The sequence below is a fragment of the Suricata suricatta genome, chromosome 11 (genome assembly GCF_006229205.1).
Source record: "Suricata suricatta isolate VVHF042 chromosome 11, meerkat_22Aug2017_6uvM2_HiC, whole genome shotgun sequence".
Lineage (NCBI taxonomy): Eukaryota > Metazoa > Chordata > Mammalia > Carnivora > Herpestidae > Suricata > Suricata suricatta.
The window spans coordinates 63,583,878-63,608,737 of NC_043710.1; the positions used below are offsets into that span (position 1 = coordinate 63,583,878).

A 24,860-nucleotide genomic window follows, 5' to 3' on the forward strand; every position below is an offset into this window, starting at 1 on the left:
CCAGGAAGAAACAATCATATACTACCAAGAAAGGCAAAAGAACGTCATGGGGAGAATTAACATTTTAGTAAGAGCCATTTACCTCTGGGAGCCAGTGACCCACCAGTTCAGAAGGAAGACATAGGAAATTGGGGGAGCTGTCCTTTGGCATGCTGGAAACTTTTAAGAGCTGGCCACCTCTGAATATCACTACTTTCTAGGCTCCAAGGATGAGAGGGAAGCCCTGTTTTCTGGTGTGGATTTTCTAACCAGAAATAGAAAATCAATAGGAGAAACATGGGGAAGCAGAAAGGACAAAGGCCTCGATTTTAACCAACTTGGGCTTGAGTCCCAGCTCAGTTTCCTGTTAGCTGTTACCTTAAGCAAGTTAAACCTCCTTGAGCCTCAACTGAGTCCATATGTGAAACATAAGACTGTGGGGAGAATAAAACAAAATTATAAATGTACAATGCCTGATACGTATTAGCTGTTCAATAAGTTTAGCTCTTTTAACTTTTCCCCCTCAATCCTCACTTCAGTTCCTTAGTGTTGGAATTCTAATACTGAGTCATTCTAATTCTTAGTAATTCACTGGTCCTTAATAGTCTTGAAAGAATATGTTGGCCATTTCCCTTGCCTCTTTGAAATATAATCATCTGTGACTTTAGTTGTGAACACCTGAAATAACTCTTTGAGTCCTTGGGCCTCTTACTAGTCTACTCCATGCTTCCTAAATTTCCTTTAAAAAAAAATTAACTCCTAGGTCTCTCTTCAACTTTACCATCTTTCTCCAATCTGAAAGAGAATTCAAACTATATCAATATTTGGCTGCACACACCTGTCAAACTCAACTAAACTTTCCACAAGGCTTAAAATGAAAAGGAGTTCTAAGGTCAACAAAGCTTAACTGAATTTAATAAATACACAGTGCACTTATAACCATAGGAACAACAAGAAGGATAAGGTTCTTGTGGTCTTCATTACCTTCTTAGTCTTTGGAATAATTTACTCTTGACATCCACTTATCCAAGGCAGGGACAGGTTCCCCTTCTCTATGCTCCAGTCTTCTGTCTACACCACTACCAGCGCTGTGGCCATCCTGTGCAATAATCATCCATCTCATCTCCTTCACAATCTCCCTTCAGGCAAGAACCGTGTTCTGCCGAATCTCAGTTACCAGTCCCAGTACTCACCAGCTCAATACCTGGCACCAAATTAGTGTTGGATGGATGGGTGGATAGGTAGATGGACAGATGAATAAGTTAATAGAGTTTTTTGATCTGAGAGAAACCTTAGAAATAATCTAGTCCAATACAAGGTCTTCATTTCACAGACAAGGAAGCAGGGCCTCAGGGCTGCAAGGTAACTCCACCAAGGTAGTCTCAAAGTAGCAAGAAGATGACAAGTAGTAGCAGTCACATGCCATTTTTACTGTGAGTTCAAAGGCAGACATCAGTTCACAGTCACCCCCAAGAGAAGATAGTGTAGCTTGGTGGATACGGAGAGCACAGGCTCCACAGGCAAAGTCTAGTTTCGGCTACCTATCAGTCATGTGACTTTGGGCAAGTTACTTCATCTCTCTGAGTCACAATTCCTGCCCCTGTTAATTAGGGATATTAATAACTTCAGAATTGTTGGGGGCATTGCATCTGTCAACATACATCAAGTGCCTAGCATAGTATGGGCACTATGTGCTAAATATATGTTTACTGAATGAATCATAAAGGAGTCCCTGTCCAGCATACCACAGTTTCACGAACCTGGTTTAGACTTTGCATTTAAGTCTCTGCCCACATGGACGGTGGCTGGGACACCCATAATTATAGAGCCACTTGGAGATTTGTTCCTCACTGGACCTGGATCCTTAAGTAGCATCAAGCCTCTGTAACACTGCTCACTGTTCCCTTTTACCTGAGTTGCCCTTCCTACCTTCCTCATTGCCACATAAATCTGACCCATTTTTCCACTGCCTAGCCAGAGCTACCCTGTCTAGAAAACCTCTTTAATTCCTATGACTTCATCAGTCTTTATTGTCTCACTTATTACTTTCTACCACATAGTAGGAGGAGTATATCAGTTTGGGCTTTTTTTTTAAATTGTCATAAAATATACATAATATAAAGTGTATAGTCTTAACCATTTTTAAGTGTACAGTTCAGTAGTGTTAGGTATATTCACAGTAGTGTAAAACCAACATCCAGAACTTTTTTGTTTTTCAAAACCGAAACTCTATACACATTAAATAACAACTCCCCAATTTTTCCCTCCCTCTGGCCCCGGGTAGCCACACTCTACTTTCTGCTTCTAGAAGTGTGACTATTCTAAGTACCTCATATAAATGTAATCGTACAATATTCATCCATTTGTGCTTGGTTTATTTCTCCCATCATAATGTCCTTAAGATTCAACCATGTTGTAGCATGTGTTAGAATTTCCTTCCTTTTCAAGGCTTCTGTCTGCACATCTACATTTGGCTTATCCATGCATCACTTGGGTTGCTTCCACCCTTTGGCTATTGTGAATATGCTGTTATGAACATGGGTATATAGGGACGTATCTGCTTTATCTCCTCTACTTGAATGTGAGCTTCTTAATGACAAAGCCTGGGTCTCAATCTTCTCTAGGTGCCTAACATGTGATAGGCACTCAATAAATACCCATTAAGTAAATAAGACAGGAATCTGCTCCAAAAATGAAGTGAAAAAGTAATCATCTTCCCCACAAATCTGCAAAATGGCAGCCTTACACAGCAGAAAAGCACTGGATTTGCAGTAAGACAGTCCTGATTTCTGGTCCTGGATCTGATTTTACTAGTTGTCTAATCTTAGGCATGTTACTTAAGCTCTCAGAGCTGCAGTTCCTCATGTGGTTTTTGCCACAACTAAAAGCTACAACTTATGTAAAGCAGTTAACATAGCACTTGACACATCATAAACTCAAAAAATATTTGCCAATATTATTATTATAAAGTCCTATAATAAAAGTAACTTGGGGACGCCTGGCTGGCTCAGTCAGTAGAGCATGTGACTACTCATTTGGGGTCGTAAGTTGGAGCCCCCACTGAGATTACTTAAAAAAAATATATATATATATATATACATGTATATATGTATATATATATCTTATTGCACATACAAACATGGCATCTAACTTCCTGGCCATGGTAACTTTAAAAGCAAAGAACATAAAAAATTATCAGATCAAACCATTTACAACAGGTAATAGTCAAAACAGAAAGCAGCAACAGTATCACTGAATGTGGAACCTTGAGCTATGCAGTTGCAGCACATGAGCTGGAAATTGTGTCACTTCAAAGGGACAGACTTACATGTTATACTAAGAATCATCTCCCTTAGCAAAGCAGCCTGTCCAAGTTCTCATTAATGTTTTAAAATCAGGATTACTTGAGGTTTTTTTAGGTGCTTGGGCTAAATCTATTTTGAATTTAATCATAATTCATGTTTTGAAGCTTTGAGTAAAAAGATGAAATAAGTAGATCTTGATCTTTACTACTGTTTCAGACAGATGTATTTATTTCAATCTGTCTCGAAGGAAATTGCATTCCCCACCCCTCTCCCAGTTCCTCTAGGACAGGAATTCTTTTGAGGTTGCTATCCGAATTTTCCAGACCAGAAACATTCCTTCCAAAGTTAGCTCTTAGAAAGGCAAGTTTTTGTGTCTTAGAAGGAAAAGCTTATTCAAGCTTCTTTTTGCCTGCCAAAACAATTAACATTTGACATGGCTAATTCAAATGGCTCTCACAGACAAAGTCAGAAACTTGACTGTGTAGTTGGGGGAAGGGGGAAGAGAAAAAAGAGAGAAGGTAAGAGGAAGTGCCCAAATGCTAATATTGGCCCCAAAATGGCCCCAAGTGATCATAACCGCTAACTTTCTTAGGATAATCATGACTCCTTGTAAATTTAACACTATATTGAGGTAATTTATTAAATGGGTAACTAAATATGATTTTATCTCTCTCCCAATTTTGCTTTTTTAAAGTTTACTTTTATTTATTTTGAGAGAAAGAGAAAAAAAAAAAACAAGTGGGGGAGGGGTAGAGAGAGGGAGACAGAATCCCAAGCAGGCTCCACACTATCAATACAAAGCCCAATGCAGGGCTTGAACTCACAAACTGTGACATCATGACCTGAGCCAAAATCAAGAGCTGGATACTTAACCGACTGAGCCACCCAGGCACCCCACCAATTCTAGATTCTTAACAATACTGTCACCACATGCCACGTCAATTTTAATTTGGTTCCCAAATAACAGCTAAGAGCTACCAGCTGCCTTGCCCATGCCAGGACGTCCGCATGTACCATAAGGCTGCCAGGTGACAAGCTCCATGCTGAGCCTTGACATATAGGGCTGCGTCTAAAGCTCACAACAAGCCTATGCTCTGAGTGGTAACACCTTCCCTCTCTCCTTTCTTACTTCTTTATTTTGAATTAATTTCAGACTTATCAAAAAAAAACCTTGAAGAAAATTACTAAGTATTTATATATAATCTTCACTCAGATTACCCAAGTGTTAATATTTTATCCATTTGCTTTATCATTCTCTCAGATATAGATTTTACTTTATCCTTAAACACTTAGTATTTCCTTAAAAATAAGGACAATCCCTTAAATTCTACAATATGGTTATCAAAATCAGAAAATTAATATGAATATATAATCTAATCTCAACTCTTATTCAAATTTCACCAATTGACCAAATAAAATAAAAGTCCTTTATGGCAAAAGAAAACATTTTTCTCTGCTCAAATCAATTCAGGATCATATGTTGTATTTACCTTCTACGTGTCTTTAGTCTCCCTTGATCCAAAACTATTCCTCAGTCTTTGTCTTTCAAGACCTTGACATTTTTAAATAAATACAGTCCATTTAATTTGTAGAATGTTTCTCCATTTAAATTTATCCAATATTTCCTCATGATTAGATTCAAGTTATGCATTTTAGGCAGGAATGCCACACAAGTGATGTGTCTTTCTCAGATAATGGCCTGTCCCATCTCTGGTATTAACTTTGATCATTTAGCAAAAGTGGTGTCTGCAATGTTTCTCCACTATAAACTCACTCTTGCCTCCTTTGTAATCAGTTAGTATCTTGAAGGATATTTAGACTAGCAGGCTCCTCTATCATAGATGAAAGAGCTGAGGTACAGAGAACTTAGGAGGTGCTTAAGAGCACACAGCCTAAAAGTGCCAGAGCACAAATTCAAACTCCATTTTGTAGGCTCCCACACTTGAGATTCTTCAAAAGCATCCCACTGCTTCCTAGACCAGTTACCAATCACTAAGGCATCTTTGTCTAATGCCCTTACCATGCACGCCGGGGAAAACAATATGAGGACCCCTCTTGGCCCAGAGAATCCTTTTATTTCTCTGAACTTAAGAAACAGCATGGTCCTAGTCACTGAGTCTCTAGAGCTACTTCAAAAACACTAGAAATCCTGAGGGTAGTACTTTATACCCAAGCCCCCCACTCTCTGGGTAATGAACCTGGGAGAGCACTGGAGGAGAAGTCAACTGGTACTACTAAAAAGCAGAAGATGGAAATGTATATGCATCAGGACACTAGGCCGAACAAGGAAAACCTGAAATCATCCTTACCCTAAGGCCATCTTGCCACACTGGGACCCTTTGGCTGGCCATCTGAAACTTTTGTTTTTGAGCTGCCATTTCTTTCTATTTTTTTTTTCATTTGAATTTTATTTTTGGAATAATTGGTATTACATTTCTATGGCTCAAAACTCAATGTGACATGTGCATAGAATGGTCATAATAAAAAAGACAAATAATAACAAGTGTGGGCAAGGAGGTAGACAAATAGAATCCTTGTACATTGCTAGAGGGAATGTAAAATGGTACTGCTGCTTTGGAAAACAATTTGTCAGTTCCTCAAACATAGAGTTACCAGTTGACCCAATCCTAGGTACAAATGCAGATTAAATAAAAACAAAAGTACATTTATTTTTTAAATATTTTATTTCATATTTTTAGAGACATAGCACATCAGTGGGGGAGAGGGGCAGAAAGAGGGAGGGAATCTTAAGCAGGCTTCACACTCAGTGCAGAGCCCGACGTGGAGCTCAGTCCCATGACTGGGATCATGACCTGAGCTGAAATCAAGAGTCAGACACTCAACCTAGCCACTCAGGCACCCAAAAATAAATGTACATTTTAAATCTTGTATATGCATGCAGATAGCATTATTCATAGTGGTCAAAAAGTGGAAACAACCCAAATGTCCATCAACTGACGAGTGGAAAAATAAAGTGTGGTAGGTACATCCATAAAATGGAATATTACTTGGTAATAAGACAAGAACTGATCCATGCTACAACACAGATAAATCTTGAGAAGCTCATGCTACAGATACCGTATGTTTTCACTCACAAGTGGAACAGGAGGAACTTAACAGAGGACCATGGGGGAGGGGAAGGGGAAAAAATAGTTGGGGAGAGGGAGGGAGGCAAACCATGAGAGACTCTTGAATACTGAGAACAAACTGAGGGCTGATGGGGGAGGGGGAGAGGGGAAGGGAGGTGACGGGCATGGAGGAGGGCACTTGTTGGGAAAACCACTGGGTGCTTTATGGAAAGCAACTTGACAATAAACTATAAAAGAAAAAAAAAAGAGAGAGAGAGAGAGAAAAGAAAAGCTCATGGTAATGAAAGAAACTAATCACAAAAGACCGCATACTGCCTGATGCCATTTATATGAAAGGTTCAGAATAGGCAAATCTATAGAGACAGAAAGTAGAGGCAGAAAGTGCTGCCAGGGACAGGTGGCAGGAGGGAGGCAGGGTACAGGAGTGGGGGAGATGACAAATGAGTGCTAATGAGTACAAGGTTTCCTTTTAAAATAATGGCAATTTTCTAAGTTGATTGTGATAATGGTTGCACAGCTTTCTGAACATATTTAAAACCCTTGAATTGTATGGTTTAAATGGGTCAACTGTGTGATGTGTAAATAAAGTATACCCCAAGAAAGTTATTTTATTTATTTTTTTAATATTTGTTTATTTTTTCAGAGAGAGAGAGACAGAGCATGACCGAGGGAGCAGCAAAGACAGAGGGGAAACAGAATCTGAAGCAGGCTCCAGGCTCTGAGCTGTCAGCAAGCGGGGCTCAAACTCAACAGACTGCAAGATCATGACCTGAGCAGAAGTTGGATGCCTAACTGACTGAGCCACCCAGGCGCCCCCCAATAAAGCTATTATAAAAGTTAACCTTATAAAATAGTAAATCTTAAGAAATCTCACCACACACACACTCGCATGCATACACACACCCCACTCATTTTTACAGCCCTATACCAGTAACTACTTTGTTACATAAGATCCTTCCAGGGTACTTTGTGCAAGTTCAAATAAATATATTTTCTTATCCCCGCTTCTTTCACAAAAATATGCACTCTTCTGCACCTTCCTTCATTTCATGTATCCTTTGATATTTCTCCATATCAGTACTTAGAGAATGCCCTAATTCTTGTTTGTGGTTTAATAGTTTCCCTTGTGTGAACATACCCATTTATTTAACCTGTTCCCCACTGGCACACACTTAGGGTTGTTTCCAATCATTTGCCATAAGCAACAATGATGCAATGCTTGTTCATTCTTTTTAACTTGATTTCATCAGATGACCTTTTGTTTCTGGACTGCCATGAGGCAGCGGAGTCCGTCAAAACTGGGTCTGCATCTGTCCTCTGCTGTGAGTCACTTGTATTTTCTGAGTCTTAATTTCCTCACTTGTAAATGGGCAGAAGGTTGGTAATGGATTATAACACACTGGTAGTTAAAAAGAATCAAGGAATCCAGGTAAAAAAGAAGGAGGAGGAGGAAGAGGAGGAGTTGAAAGCTAATCTATCAGAAAAACACATGGTTCATAAATATAGAAGGAAATCATCCTTTATAGATACTATTGAGCTAGGTCATGATTATCAGTATACATTAAAACAATTGGGTAAAAGTTGTCGAGGAACAGGGTGTTCAAACAATCTCAAAGTATCATCCCACAGACTATTTTGCTCATTACAAAGAGAAACAGGTACCTTTACAAGGAAGAGATCAGGCAATACCACTTCATCCACATGATCAAATCTCACATCACCAGTGATGTTACAAACTGATACTGTGTGTCACCTAATGTGATGCAAAGAAAAGGATGCAACGTTGTCTATGTGGAATTCCTACTACAAGTATTTTACTGGAGTTTGTTAAAGAGAAAGCAATTAAACAAATCCAATTTATGGCCTACAAGGCAACAGACTTGGAGTTTTCAAAACTTCAGCGTCATAAAAGACAAAAAAAGGCCAAGATACTGTAAGGATGCAGGTCTGATTCATGTTTCCCCTCTGACCTTGAAGGCCAGCTAACACCATTAACATTTCTGGGGGCAGGCCTAAAGATGGAGGTTAAGACTAGTCACGCCCTACCTGAGGGTCCTGGGTCCACTCTGTAATTGGTTAAAGTTACTGTCAATGATGTGATGCTATAATGATTGGACCCCTGTACCTGTGTCACAATTTCCTGTAACTCCCCTTCCCAAACTCATAAAAGGCCCTGCCCGCCCACGCTCGGGGCTCGCTCCAGGTGGAACCAGTACGTTGGTGGAGTCTCTGTGAGCCTGTGCTTATATAAGCCCGTAATAAAGTCCTTTGCTTTTGCATGCGTGATTCGGCCTCCCTGGCGGTCTCTGGTATTTGGGGGCGATATTAAAATCTGGGTACAACAATACTACACTACATTAAAGGAAACTAAAGAGACAATTACTTTGTGTTAAGGAGCCCTCCTTAAGCGGGTGAGAGAGAGACAGAGAGAGAACGGGGAAGAATGATTATAGACAACTGGGGCAATCTGAGAAATATTGTTTCAATGTAATGATATTGGGGTAAATGGGAGAATTCCCTGTGTCTTAGATACACATTCCAGAGCTTAGAGATAAACTGTCGTTATGTCTGCAACTCACTCTTAAGTGATTTTTGGGGGGAAAGAAAGTGTATGTGTGCACACCGTTCGCTAACTCTGCAGATCTAAGGAAACATCTTCCCCGTGAACTTGAAGGTAAAAGGAACCTTATCAAAGTAAATGCCACCAGCCAGTCCTACCTTCATGAAGCTTATACTTTTGATCAGAAGGCAAGGCAAAAACAGGAAGCAGCTGGAGATGCTTTTGGTTTTGGTTCCAGAAAATCTACCTAGGGCCTACATCTGCAAATTTTGTAAAGCTAGGTAACTTTTAAAACAAAACAAGTTATTTAATCTCACTAAGAATTGTTTCCTCATTTATATGGAAAAAATGGAACTAATATCTACCCCCTAAGTTTGAGATTATAAAACAGCATACATAATACTCTGTATTTGTAAAGCATCTTTGATTGAAGACTCTCATTAAAAAACATTAGTCTCAGGGCACCTGGATGGCTCAGTCGGTTACGCGTCCAATTCTTGATCACAGCTTGGGTTATGATCTCACCGTTTGTGAGACTGAACCCTGCGTCTAGCTCTTTGCTGACCATACAGAGCCTGCTAGGGATTCTCTCCCTCCCTCTCTCTCTGCCCCTCCCTGTTAGTGCTCTCTCAAAATAAATAAATAAATTTTAAAAAGATACATATTAGTCTTCTAGAATAAAAGTGGGAAAGAAGGAAGGCTCCTGATGGTCCCACCTTTGCTTCCTTATCAGAAAACCCAGCACAGAATCTCCCATTTAGCTTATGCTCACCGATATTGGTTGAAAAAGTAACAGTGAGACATTAGGGAACAGAATGCCTTAAAAAAAAAAGTCATTTGGAAAACAAATGCCATTGGAATTAAATGAAAGAATAATATGAGCTGCCCCGGTGAGAGACAGCAGCCCCTTAACAACAGCACATATTTATGAACATATAAATTTGCCCAAGTCCTTTTATATACATTATCTCATCTTGACCTCAAAATAACTCCCATTTAATAGAAGAAGAAACTGAGACTTGAAAAAATGAATTTCCACATAGCACAGAGCTCAAATCTGTGTGCTCCACCCAGCCACATAAGAATGGAAATAATTCATAGCTGGTAAACGTTGGAATCTTTCCCCAGGATCTCTGCTGGGACAGAGTGAGTCACTGATTGCCACTCCTAAATTCATACCTTTTCTACAGAAAAATGCCAAAAATCTGCCCTGGGATTGCTTCCATTGATATTCAGAAAGATGAAGGTGGGGCTTTTAAACTACCTGATTCAGCTACTTTAAAAGTGGAGCTTAAGTTCCCCTTCCTAGTGGTTGTGGGACGAGACGGAGGAAGTGAGCTGTAGAGGCTATTTTCATCTCAAGGAGATGCTGTCCACATTGTAGTGAAGTTAACCATAACTCAAAAATTTTCTGAAACATTTTCTGGGGAAAACTCTTAGCTGCTTTATTGTTTCAGTTCACTTTTTAAACATCATGTCATGTTGTAGGCAGAGATAATGTATTTTATTTCTTCCAGAGATTTCCACATTATCTACATACTCACCTGTATTATCACAGTTATCACAAAATGAGCAAGAGCTCCATGATTCCATTTTTACCCACTTTCTGTCCACCCAGCACAACTTCCTTTCCTTCAATAAGAGTTTAGCGTAAGTGACTATTGGACTTGGCAAAGGTACGTAGAAATGGCACTGTCAAAGACTGTTGATAAGAATTTGAATCCGGGGGACAATTAAAGGGAAACCATTTACAACCTCTGACCAAGCATTTCTACCCCCGGAAATGTATCCTACAGAAATATTCCCGCAAGTTGATCACAAAAGGATGCATACTCAAATGCACACTGCAGCAGTGTCTGACAGCAATTAAGACAGGTAAGTTAGAACAACATGCAAATATGTGGGACAAATACTCAAAATATATTAAGAGACAGCAAACAGAATTATATATATTATAAGAGTATCACCAGTATATGTGGGGGGAGGGGAAATGACAAAGGGATACATATCAGAATCTCAAAGTGAGGTAAAATCAGACAAATCTTTGCGAGGTGGAAGTAAGGAGAATTTCCCATATCCAGTTCATTGTCTATTTCTGTAAAAATTTTGATTAATCTTATTAGTCTAGACTCAAAAAAAAAAAAAAAAAACATTTAAGATACACATTCAGTGTGCCCCTCGCCATCCTTTCCTCTTCGCACTGGGAGCAGCTAGTGCTCCACTAGCGTTACTTCCTCTAGTAATACCAAAGAGAGCGTGCCAGTTCCAGAAGTTTGCATTCTTTTTTTTTTATGTTTTATTTATTTTTGAGAAAGAGAGAGAGAGGGAGCGAGCAGGGGAGGGGATAGAGAAAGGGGACAGAAGGATCCGAGGTGGGCCCTGAACGGACACCATGAGCCCAGTGTGGGACTCAAACCCATGGAACCATGAGATCATGACATGAGAGCTGAAGTCAGATACTCAACTGACTGAGTCACCCAGGCACTCCTAAAAGTTTGCACTCTTATAGAATAACAGGATAGTGTTTAGAAAGGACATTTAAAAATCACTTATAATATCCCCAATAATCGGTATCACAGCCCATACACAGGCTGATTAAATAAATACTTGCAGTGACCAAGAAAATCACTGCCTTCTGAAGCAGCCCTTCATGTCTTCTAACTTTCTTGTGACATTGCTAACGATGACATTCAGGAACGGCAACTGATCTAGACACTGATATCCACAACATGTCAGGCTAAGCAGATGGAAGCATTATTGCATCTAAGAAAACTAACATTGTTACTGATTATCTAATATGCAGCTCCTATTCAAATTTCCTCAATTGCCCCCAAAATGTCCTTCATAGCTTTTTTTTTTAAGTCCAGGATCCAATCAAGAGTTACATGTTGCATTTGATTGTCATAGCTCTACAGTTTCCTGTAATCTAGGCCAGTCCCCTATATATTTTGTTTTAGTTTGTTTTATTTCTCTTTCACGACATTGACATTTTTGAAGATCGCAGGCCAGCTGTTTTGCAGTATGTCCCACAATCTGGATTTCCCTGATTATTTCCTCATGATTAGATTTGGGTTAAACATTTTTGGCAAGAATTCTGCATCAGTGATATTGTGTACTTCTCACTGCATCAGATTGTCCAGTTTTAGTGTTATCTTTTTCTTTGTGGTATCACTGTGGGTACTCGGTGAGTATCAGCCAATAAATAAACTAGTTAAACCAAGAAATAAATATAATGTTAAAAACAGTTACCATGAAAATCAGCTATACAAGGGATAGTGCCAGACATTTAAAATATATTATCTCATTTAAACGTCACAACAATCTTGCAAAAAACTTGAGGTTAGGAGAGGTTAAACAACTTGCCCAAAGAAAGACATATTATAGTGACAGAAATATATGTGCATGCCCATGTGAATTCATTCTCTTTCTCTCTCTCTCTCTCTCTGTCTCTCTCACTCTCTCTCTCTCTTTCTCACACACACACACACACACACACACACACACACACACACACTTAAACATATGATCTCAGGGGTCATGGTGAGGACCCTCCAGGGACAACTGAAGAACCACTACCTTAGACACATCTTGCAGAGACCTATCTAGTTTTCAACGGTTGGATTACTATGGAGAAGGAACTGAAAACAAATTATCTGTTATCTATATAAAATTCTTCCATATTTGGAAGTATTCTTATTTGGAGATGGGCCACATTTCTACCATAGCCAAGAAAATAGGGCAATGGTTCCATAAACTATTATAACATTCTGGTGTTTTGTTCATCTTTTTTTTTTAATATTCTGCAACAAAATGAGAAAAATAAAGACAATGTAGAGGATTTTTCATAAAGCTCAATATATTTGTAATTTTAAAAGTATGGTCTCCCTCAACTTTTGATATTAAATGTCCCTTATTTTATGAGATAAAAGTGAAGAGCTCATTCTTTAAAAATATATCTTTACTATAGAAAAATAATCATTGTCAACAGCTCAGCCAATTTTATCTTATTTTTTGTAATTTTGCTTATGTATAAAATTCAAAAGTTTGAGCCCCACTAATTTAGGGAACACTATAAAATGTTTAAATTATTTTTGAGAAACTAACTTGAATAAAGGAAGTTCAGCCCAAAAAGAAAGCAGATCTGAAATATTTCTGAATTTCCCTAAAACTCATCTACAAAATATCTCAAAGGCTATAGGTCTCAGAAATACATTTTAAAGGATTTGTTAAAAGCATTTCATATTTGCCACTTGCATTACTTAAATGCCCTCTTCCAATGTACTGATATTTCCTGCTTTTGAATGGACACTCAGTGACTTAAGTTAATTTACTTGGTCAACAAATGTTCAGAGTCTCTAATCTGTGCTAGATACTCTATTTGGTGCCTGGTAATAGTCTGGAGAGCTCTCTTGCTTTATGTCTCAGGTCAAAGGTCTCTTGCCCCTCTCACTCATAAGAAAGAATGAAAGCCTTCCTTGCGACTGTGGTCTCCTAGCCTGGCCTACATGACTCTCCTTATGTAACTATTTATGTTTGTCTCCCCCATCAAGTGAATTCGTCCAAAGAAAACACTATCTCATTCAATACTGTATTCTTAGCATGGTGCATTTACAGCTGGGGGGAATCAGCATAAATTAACAGAATAAATATATTTTACAGATGAGGAAACTAAAGTTCGGAAAAAGAACATAACATGTCCAACATCATACAACTAACAAATAAGGAGCACCTGATTTTAGAAAGCTTCACAGAGCTATCTTCAAGTCCATTATGCCACATCCTACACTTGGACAGGCGGAAGGAGAGAAAGAGCTTCATGTCTGTTTGGAACTTCAAAGTCAACCTGCCTAAAACTCCCTCCTTGAACAAACAAACAAAAATCTGGTCTCTGTTCAGTATTCTCTTTTACTAAAAAGGTATTTCCAGTTGCTCAAGGAAAAACTCAAGTCACCTTGACTCCCTCTTCCCTCTATCCTCACATCTAATCAATCAGCAATCTTTTCAGTTATCATCTTCAAGTTTAGCATCTCTCCAATCTCTCTCCTTCTCTCCAAACCATCTGCCACCACCCTAGATTCAAGGCACCATCATCCCTCATGCAGACTGCAAGAATGACTTGCTACTTCTCATCTACACATTCACTTTGGCCAATCCTCCCCCCCAATCTCTTCTTCACGTAACAGCCAAGGTGATGTTTTCCATATTATTCTACATATATAAATTTATCTAGCTAATTAAAGCCCTTCATTAGGTTCCTATTGCTCTTAGTATAAATTCACCTAAGGCTCAGAAAGCTCTCTAGACTCTGCCCACCTCTCCAGCCTGGTCTGATCCCTCTCCCATTGCTCTGCTTCCATAGACTAAGGACCTCCTTTCAAGTCCTCATATTCACTGTTCTTTCTTTTGTACGTTGAACATGCAGTTTCCCTTGTCAGAAGCCTTCCTGTGCCCCTGTAAACACTTCTCACTGACAACCTAAGTTACTAATTCTTCAAGTTTCTTAAAGTGTCACCTGCTATAGGAATCCTTCTCTGATTCCCCTAGACAAGGTGAAAGCACCAGTGAGGCACTCAGAGCACATTATAGCACATCTCCTTTTTGTCAGTAACATTCATCACACTGTGATTACTTGTCCAATGATCATCTCCCTGGTAGAATAGAAACTCCATGAGGGCAGGGGAAACTTCTCTTTCCACTGATATATCCACAGTCCTGAAAATACAGTGGCTGCTCAATTAATATTTGTTATCAGAATGATGAGCTGGGACCAAATGGTAACAGGCTAAGATGACATGAGGCTAAGTAAGCCAACAGGCAAGGATCATTATCCATTTGCAAATATGTAAATAGAGGCAGAAAGAAATGCATAGTTATTCAAGGTGGCAGAGGTAGTGATGGGCCCAAATCTAACCCATCATTCAGCACATTGGTCCCCTCAAAGCACCAAAAAGTGTGGGTAGGAAAGGTTGGACCTTGGAATAAAAAAATTAGTAATGAGGGGAGTCTGAGTGGCTCAGTTGGTTGAGCCTCCACTTCAGATCAGGAGATCTCACACTTGGTGAGTTCAAGCCCCGAGTTGAGCTCTGTGCTGACAGCTCAGAGCCTGGGATCGCCTTCAGATTCTGTGACTCCCTCTCTCTGCCCCTCCCCTGCTCATTCTTCTCTCTCTCTTTCTCTCAAAGAGTAAATAAACATTAAAAATTTTTTTCAAAAAAGAAAATAAGTAATAAGAAGGTGGTGAGAGAGAGATGTCTAGGAAGACAGCTTCTGAATCTGCCTGGTTTCACACCAATCACACTGATTGCCTCCATACCACCAAGAAATCAGACTCTCTATGCCTAGAAAAGCATGAATGTTAAACAAACACACATAATACCACCACACCCTTCTCCTTAAGGGGCGGTATAAAATAACAAATATTTTCATCCAGAAAGAAGACGCCACAGGAGGGAACACTGTTGCCACTCCAACTGTCTTCAAACAAAAACAAAACAAAACACCAAACGGGCAATTTGGTCACCTGCATTGCTCCTCAACAGTCAACAGAAAAGATGACCTTCCCACCACTTACTAGAGCAGGAATCAGGGGAGAAGAAAAGTATTAAATGAGGCAGAAGTTATTTGAAGTCTTCTTATCCTCCGGGAACTAAGAACATTTCATGTAAAGCAATTTTTTTAAAGTTTTTATTTATTTAAGTAATCTCTACATGCAACATGGGGCTCAAACCACAACCCGAAGGTAAAAAGTCTCTTGCTCTTCCAACTGAGCCAGCCAGGTGCCCCTCATGTAAAGCATTTAAAAACCTTGCTAACACACTGGCAGTTCTGAACACAGGTACCAATGGAAAGAACAGTGACATGTGCTCAATGGCAACATGCACTGTCTATACGCTGCTGAGGCCAAATTATGTCTGTTACAGAAGCCACAAAGTCCAAAGTTTCAGGCTTACTGCTGCTCATCTTGCCTGGCACCCACTGCAAGAAAGAGAAAAGTCCAAGAGGACTCTGTGGAACAAATACTCACACAGTCTATATCCACCCTGGAGTTTCGGGGTGAGGTAGAGAATGGGAGGGCATTCAGAGATTGGAAAAAGACTTGGAGAGGCATGATATATTGGTAATAAGAGGGAAATTTTGAAATGGAAAGGAAAAATGGGAATTGTAAATGGAGAAACACGGAAAGAAACTGAAAGAATTTCAAGAGACATAGAGGGGTGGGGCAAGGAAGGTACAGGCGAAAAGGGTAGCATGCCCAGGAAAAGAAACAGTTAGCACCAGAAAAGCGTAGAGAGAGGCAAAGCCAGGCAGTTTTTTCCCAAATCCCAAAGCTGCTCATTGCATCGTAATAAATCACTCTGCTGCAAAGCCCATACAATAGACTGTCCTTTGCATTCAGTCACAAGCAGCATTTAACGAAGCGTCATCCAGCTGCAACTTTGGAGATCTAAGGGTCTGAATCAAAAATGAACAAAATTTGTTCAGCAGCAGTAGACAACTAGTGACGACTTTTACTCAGTGCCTGACCTGGCAGGTTTCGCAGTTTAGAGTTAAGCATAAAATGCTCTGGCATTTCTCCTTCTTTTGACATTCCAGGAGGGGGTGTGGTTGACCCCAACTCCATTCATTTCCAAGGTTGTAGATCTCTCAGTTAAGACTGGCCCCATCTGTTCTGGAGTCAGCCAGCTGTTTATCTCCAAGTAACATTTATTGCACTAATCATCCTAATAACACTTACAAGAAAAAAGCCAAAATCATACAATCCAGAATGCTTACTGTCCTATTAAATGCATCGTTCGCTTAAAAACAAAACCCAAAAAAACAAACAAAAAACCACTACTATGCTCCTGAGTTTCCCTAGCCAGGATCACTCTTCTTTCACAAGGTACCTTTTGAGTACCTTTCAGTAATGGTAAATGAAGGTTAACAGTACTTCTAACTTTCCTTTTCCCTAATGCGTTAAAATGAACCAGGGTTTCCCTAATGATCCCTTCTCCAAACCGTTAGTTGTGACTGGTGATTGTGCCTCACGAAACGCAGTTCATTCCGGTACCATTGTCAGTGGCAAGGAGCCTACTGCAACATAATTTAAAACACTCACACGAGCACAAATCTGTCGGCTCCACTTCCAAACAATCCTGCAGTCGGCAGAAGAAAAACACTTAACAAAAATGCTGCTTCCAGCAGCCTAAGAGAAGCTTCCTTAGACACGTGAAATGTTTCTGACTGGCAGGGAGTGCACCATTAAAGGACACTGTCACCTCAAATCAGCAGTAAAGGCGAGACAAACGACATAGACACACACACACAAAATAGAGCCCCACAAAACTTAACCTACTCAGAAAAAGCACGCTCATCTTAAAAATAAATAGTTTGTGTCTGCCCGAGCGACATAGAAATGTTCTAAAGTAGTGCAACGACAGTAAATCACTGTCTCCATTTCTCCCCACGCATCACCCCTTCCCACTCAAACCTCCGCACTCGGGGCGGTCTGTGACAGGACTGCAGTCCCCCCACCTCTGCCTTCTTTTGATTTTCCAAGAGCACTTTCCAACATCCTCCCCAGCCCAGCCCCCCTCTCCCATCCTCAAAAAGGTTGAGGGGAGTTGCGACTAGGGAATTGGCAGGAATCGGTCCTCCGGCGGGGGAAGGTTGCTAGAGTTGTTCTTTGCAGTGACCCAAATTGCAGAGCTTTTCGCTTAGCAGCACTTGCGAGCACCTCTCCAGCCCTCCCGCCCCCATCTTCCCAAAAGAAAGCCTTGAGAATTAAGCGGGAGGACTAACTTGGTAGAACCATTTGAATAAATCACTTCAACTCACCTGGTTTGGGATATTTCTCCCCACCCCAGGCATAAACAAAAATGATGTGCGAATGAGTCACGCAGGCAAGGGAACGTGTAGCGATGTCCTAAGTCCAAGGGCTGGAGTGAGTCCCTGCCCTGGTGCTGCTGCTACTCTTAGCTCAGCTGGAGCAAGCGGCAATCGCAAGCCCAGCAGCAGCAGGGGGGTGGATAGACCGTAGCACAATGAATGCAGTGGGGTTTTTGCAATGACATCATCCCTCTGCCCAAAAGGCCCCAATAGCCATGCTCAGGAGCAGTGCATTCTGGGAATCGTAGTCCTCTAAAGGCCTGGCTGGACAGCGAGGCTATCGCGGGAACTACAAAGCCCAAAATGCGCCAAGGTCGGACGTGCCCGGAGTGGGCGAAAGGAGCGAAGGGGACTCGGCCGCCATGTTAGGAGTGCTGGGACGGTTCCGCGGATCCAGGCTGAGGTTTTAGGGAGCGTGCGAGCCGAGTGGTGGTGCAGTGGGGACGGTGAGGTGGAGGATAAACTGGTTGGAGAGCCTAAGGCCCGAACCTGGGGACCTGGGTGTGGAGGCGGCATCTGGGGACAGGTTGTAGGGCGGGTCCTGCTGGAGGCAGAATCAAGAGGCCGACTGGGCCTCGGCCTCACGGTCCAGCAGCTTGTACATAGGCCTCCTATACCTCTTGCTCCTTTTTCTTATTAAGAGGTTGAGGGAGTAGGTTTGCTTCTGGGCTCAGAGCATCATTTAGGTCCGCTAACAGGACACTCGGAGACGATAGTGTCTTTGTTGGGCTGAGGAGACTCCGGACGGCTACCCGTCTCACCGGTCGGAGGAGCCAGCTTCTACCCACGGAGTTGGGTTATTTCTCCCAATTTTATTTTTACCTTTTTGTCATTGATATTCCAGCCTTACTTACCCCTCCGCAAAGTTTCGGACCCTTAGTGGTTTTTCATTAAGGAATGATTTGCAGACGTGTCCAAAGAAATCGATGTCGGCTCTAGTATCCAAGCCAGAAACGGACTGTGCTTTGGCGCCGCAATTAAGAAAAGACTAAGAAAGGTCTAAAGGAGTGACACCCGGTTTAAAATGCCCAGGGTATTTTTAATGACAGGCCCATAGGCAGCTGGCTATCGGTTTCGGAGAAACGTGGGTTCTTGGATAAACTAGAGTGTATGTCAGTATGTAAAATACAAGACAGGATGTTCATTAGCTTTAATCACCAACTTATTTTGAAAATACATTTAGTGTTTCATCTGTGGTGTTCCATAAATACGGTTACTTAGGAACTAATTTTTTTAACTGAAACCAAAGTCAGTGGTCTTTAAGTTATCTTGCACAGTATCTCAGATGAACTGTATTTTTTTTCTAATTGTGTTACTGAAACAATGCTGTGTATTTGTTCTTTTTCAGAGTCTATCTACACTGTGAAAGATGAAAATTTTCTTTTCCTCCTGAGGGTGTCTGAAGGGTTAAAAGTGCGATAATACTTTAAGCTGTTTTTCTCCCTTTTGCACAGTTCTGAAAACAAAACTTGTTACTTTGGGTCAGTAAGGGTATGCATTTCACCTGTTAGTAGTATTACAGCTGATGAATGGACTCTCCTATCAGGAAAGGCTAGGGAGAGTGATTAAAAATGATAAAAACCTGGTAGAAAGTCTTTCCGATGTATGCAGGTGATAACTACAAAAACAGAATGTTCTGCCTTGTTTCTGAGAACAAGTCACAAGATGAAAGGCTTTAATTTTAACAAAAGTTATATGTGTTGGTTTCATTTATCCGTGCAATACACAGGGAAAGGCTCATACAAATACTTCTTTACAGAAATACCTTCTTTGCTAGAAGTGGTGTAAGTATAGGAAAGGGAACAAAATACTGTTTCCTTTTTGACCTTCAGTATAACTATAGAAGTGTTTTACATTTTTTTTAATGTTTATTTATTTTTGAAAGAAAGAAGATGAGCAGGGGAGGGACAGAGAGAATGGGAGACAGGATCCAAAGTGCTGACAGCAAAGAATCCGATGTGGGGCTCAAACTCATGAACTGTGAGATCATGACCTGATCTCTGGTCTGGCACTTAAGCAACTGAGTCAGGTGCCCCTATGTGTGTTACCTTTAACTGAGAGAAAATTGAGTGGACAAGTTTGCATTTAGGCTTAGTTTCAAACTCTTAAATTATTTTTAGGGGTTGGTGGTTCATGGTGTGTCTTATTTTATAAACTTTTAGTGAATCTTGTTTGTTGTATAAGATACTTCTTTATATAAGCAGTAACATCCTCAATCAGTTACTATGGAAGACAAATTTGCAGGGGCAGGGGGAAGATTGCTTAGAAATCTTGTATGTGAGAAACTAGACCTATATGATGCAGTGATTTCTCTAGTGTATAATTTGTCATATGTTTACGTAGTTTGAAGTTTTTCCAGGCTTCCATCCAGTGGACATCTAACCATAAAGAAATGACATGTCTATTTAATATCTTAAAAAAGACTGATTTAACCTTTAACTTCTGGAGGGGGAAGTCTACATTCTTCTTTAGAAATTTTATTTACAAAGTTAATATTTGAGGAGTTAGACACCAGCTTCTGAAAGATTAGCCTCAGGGATTTGGAGAAAACACTGGGTTAGGAGAACATTGAAAAGTTGTGTTAGGAATGCTTGAGGTGGATAAAGCAACTTAAATTCTTTTCCATCTTTGAAAAGAATTCGGGTATTGAATTGTATTATGACTATAGGTAGCTTATTAACAATTATTGAGTCATTTGCTCTTATGGCAAGGGTTTTTTCCAACAGTGTCAAGTGTCAGGATCACAGAGAACTCTAAAAATACATAGCTGTTCACTCATCTGTTGAATTCTTCTGCTGGGTTGGAACCTGTTATTGGGTTTTAATTAAACTATGAGTGAGTATAGAGGGGCAGGGTGAAGTAGTTCTCTACATCCCATATTTGTGTTTATTGTGGTGCATTACACTAGTAATAATAAAGTTTTGGCAAAAAATTATAGGCTTATTACTAATTATACCCATAAATGAATTCTGAAAAGGTGTAGATGAGGAAATGATGTGGGGATCACCAATTATACATTGATGAGGGGAGTGTGGTGAGGGGAGATTTAGTTTAGCCTTAAGAGTACCATGATATCTTGAGTTATCTGGATATTTCTTGGAGTTGAGCATAATACTAAGAAAGTAATGATAAGAGACATTTATTCAATAGAGCTCACACTATCACAAGGTTATGGTAAAGCTATTCAGGTATTTAAAGGTTGTTTGTTAAATTTTGGGGGTGGGAGGGAGAAGGGGCAGAGAGAGTCCCAAGCAGGCTCCACACTGAGCATGGAGCCCAACGTGGGGCTCCATTCCACAACCCTGGGATCATGACCAGAGCTAAAATCAAGTCAGCTGCTCCACTGATTGAGCCACCCAGGTGCCCCAATCTATTCAGATATTTAAAAGAAATAAGTATCTAAAAAGAGGCAACAAGATACTAGAATTTTTCTGAAATTAATTTTTCTCTTTTTTCAAAAACTCCTTTCCTTGCTGTGAATCCTAAAGTTTTAAAAAATAATGATGTCAGGGTGTCTGAGTAGCACAGTCAGTTAAGTGTCCAACTCCATTTCAGCTTAGGTCATGATCTCACAGGTTCATGAGTTTGAGCCCTGTGTCAGGCTTTGTGCTGGAAGCATGGAGCCTGCTTGGGATTCTCCCTCCCCCTCCCATGCTTATGCTCTGTCTCTCTCAAAATAAACTTTTGAAAATAAATAAGGTATGTTATCTTAGTATTCTTGATATCAAGAGTACTTTTTTCCAAAAATTCCTAATTCTTTGATTCATTACTGAATTTGTCTGGGGGGTCTTTGCATTCAAAATCCTATAACATTCTGTAATCTGTATCTACTAAGCAATGAATACAACATCAAAGAGGACAAGCATTGGAAATTAGGAAAGCAGTCCTAGAATTCAGGCACTTAATGGACCCATCTTTAGATGAAGGAAGCCCTAATTGGATATGGAATGTGAAGACTTTAGTATTTTGAGGAATATTGGCCTCCATTCCTGCTGCTTCAGTTTGAAATCTACCTTGAATAGCTTGCTCAGTATCACAGAAATTAGTAACATTCTAAGCTTCATTGATAATAGCAGCCTCTGTAGGGGTGTTGATAAAGATTAAACAAAATAATTGTGTAAAGCATTTAGCAAAGGACTTTGGAAGATGTAAGTTTGTTGTGGATTTTATTTTTTTATTATTATTTAGCAGTTGAGTAATTGGTAATGTTTTTATTGGATGCTTTTAAAAATTAGCCCCAGAGTAGTTTAGAGCCGCAAGGACAAAAGTTACCTCAGATGTGCTCTTCCAACAATTTTTTTTTGTCAAGTATGCATGACCAAGTTCCTAGCAAAATAGTTCCATTTCTTCCTTTGATAAAGTGATATGGGGCAACAATCTTTTTCAGCCCATACTGAGCAAAGGAATATAAAATGCCTGTTACTGAGTTTTGTTACTAAGGGTTATAGTTGTGCTCGGGTGACAGAAATTTTAAAAATTACATAATTTTTGCTTGAGAGAGAAATCCCAGGCAAGCTTAGCACTACCAGTGCAGAGCCAGTCACAGAGCTCCATCTCACAAACCATGAAATTATTCTCACCTGATCATAGTTGAGACAAGTAAACTTAAAGGAGAAAAAACATTTTACCAAAAGATCTTTTCAAAACTTACCTTAGATTAAGTTAGATGTTTTCTAGTATATTTTTCTCTCAGTGAACATAACATGTGCCATACAAAGTTTAGCAGTTGGCTTTCTCTAGGGAAGATTTTAACATATTCTGGAAACTTTAATATTTTATATTTTAAATACTGCTTTGAGTTAATATTCAGGAAACTAAAATGTATGTTTTTAGTCTTACTTAGATGACCCATTGTGTTTGCAAGAAATTGGCGTAATTTTAGCTGCTGGATTTTATAGGCTGCTGAAGGTAAATGGAGTAAATATCCCAAGGTCAAGATTTAAAATCCAAATGTCCATAGTTCATGATTAGCCAGAAAAGTGAGCCCTGTTTATCTTGTGATTCTATTTCTCAGTTTTTAATAGGTTTGGATAATTTTAACACTAGAAAATATTTCCTTGCAAGAGTAAGTATATGAAGATGAAATTAATCAAATAAAAATGTTTATGAATGTAAAGCTTTTGAAGGAAACTGCAGATATATGCAGTTGAAAGCAATTATGCAAGTGTGTACATACTTAAAATTCTTTAATGATGGCTTTGAACTTGTTGTGAAAGTCAATCCTTAGTCCTATCATAAACCCTTTTAGGAAGTATTCATCAGTTACCCTCTTAATACCTAACTCATGATTTGATGAATTAAGCACATAGGTGTTTATCAAATTGAATAGCTTTTTTAAGTTTTTTGAAGTAAAGCAATTGGAGAACTGGTAGTATAAGGGTAAACCACAGGGATGCGTGGGTGGCTCAGTCACTTGAGCATTCAACTTTAGCTCAGGTCATTATCTCGCAGCTCCTACATCAGGCTCTGTATTGACAGCTCAGAGCCTAGAGTCTGTGTCACCCTCTCTGTTCTCTCCCACCCTTCAAAAAATAAAGAAACATTAAAACAGGTTTTTTTTAAGTAAACTGCAAATAATATTGACGGACTAGAGTACTTACGTTATAGTTGGTATATTGATACTTAATAGCATCTTACATAAGTGTAGTAATAAATGGCCTTTACCAGTCTCCACTTTTTCAGTGGAATACTTTACTAGCCATAGTATTGTACATTTCCTCTGTCTCAGTTGTGAATGTGGTTAAAAGGTAAGTGTTACTTTGGTGATGAACTTTTATTACCTTCTTTTACCTTTGACAGTCTCAATGCAAGAATCTCCATTTCAACTCCTCTTTATTTACTGTTTGTATATTTAATGCTGGGTTTTATGCCTATTTTGAGTTTCAGTCCCGTGACCCATTTTCAGTATTCATATTTGTGTGTCGTTTCAAAATTGTCTCAGTCTCTGTTTTACTATCTGTTGAGATCATTTATTGAGCAGTTTTTGTTGCTTTTCATGTTACTGTGTATTCACCTCAGATGGGTTATTGGATTTTCTCATTTTCCAGATAAACTCTGCTCTTTCACATTCCTGGACCTGTTTGGTATTTGTTGGAGAACTAGGTTGCCTATAATGGAAAAGCTGAAGAACTGAGTACTAAGAAGAAGGCAGATTTCAGGGGTTTGGGGAAATAAATGTTAACTGTGTGATCTTGTATTGTCACGGGCCCACAGTTAGACCCAGATTTGGAAACTTATCAAACACTCCTGCTTACTACCTGGTTAATGTGGGTAATTATTACCTTAATTGTTAATATTAACTATTAATATCTACCTGCTCAGTAAGATAAGAGGTAGATTTCATATGGGTTCATTTATGTGCCTGAACCCATTCTGGTGTCCAGTAGGAACTGAAAAGTTATGTATGGCCCATTGTAACTTGAGATAATCCTAAATTTCTGAAGTATATCTTGATATTGTGTAGGATTCACTTCAAATGCACTTAGTAGTTCACAGATAACTAAAAAATACTTCTGATAATGCTGACGAGAATATCCTGTTAAAATAGGTGTAAACTAGTTGAGGTCAAAATATAACTACAGCCTATTTGTCACGTATTTGCTTATAGATTTATAAATTATGATGGATAAATCCTCTTGAGATCACAACTTGATTTTGGAAAGTTGCTTTAGTCAAAAGGACAGACTTCAACAAATCCTATGTTTGAATCTCAACAGTTGTGTGACTGGGCATATTCATCTTTCTGAGATTTTCAGTATTATAAAAATAATAGTTGCTGACTTCACTGAATTTTCCTAAGAAGGAAATAAAATGAAAATTATTAACGTTTAATAAGCACTCAAAAAGCAGTATGGTATGGTGGCTTAGAGCATAGTCTCAGCCAGTCTACCTGGGTTGAAATTACACTTCTGCCAATTACTATGTGGACTTTGAAGAAGTTTTTAAACTACCTCAGTTTCATCTGTACATTGGGAATGGTACTTCCTCACTGGGTTGATACCTGTCTTAGTAAATGATACTTTATATAACTACTTTACTGATATGGTGTGTATATAACAT

General features: G+C 39.4%; 1 protein-coding gene across 2 annotated transcripts in view; it reads right to left on the reverse strand.

The window, feature by feature from the left end:
- Positions 1-18,676, reverse strand: part of RAB30 (RAB30, member RAS oncogene family) — an 80,711-nt gene extending 62,035 nt beyond the window's left edge. The window contains exon 1 of one of the 2 annotated variants that reach the window (XM_029956595.1): positions 18,656-18,676. The gene's annotated coding sequence lies outside the window, so the exon portion shown is untranslated. Of the gene's footprint in view, positions 1-17,750; positions 17,970-18,655 lie in introns of those variants that run through there. The other variant, XM_029956593.1, reaches the window with a different exon arrangement.
- Between the last annotated feature and the right edge of the window lie 6,184 nt (positions 18,677-24,860).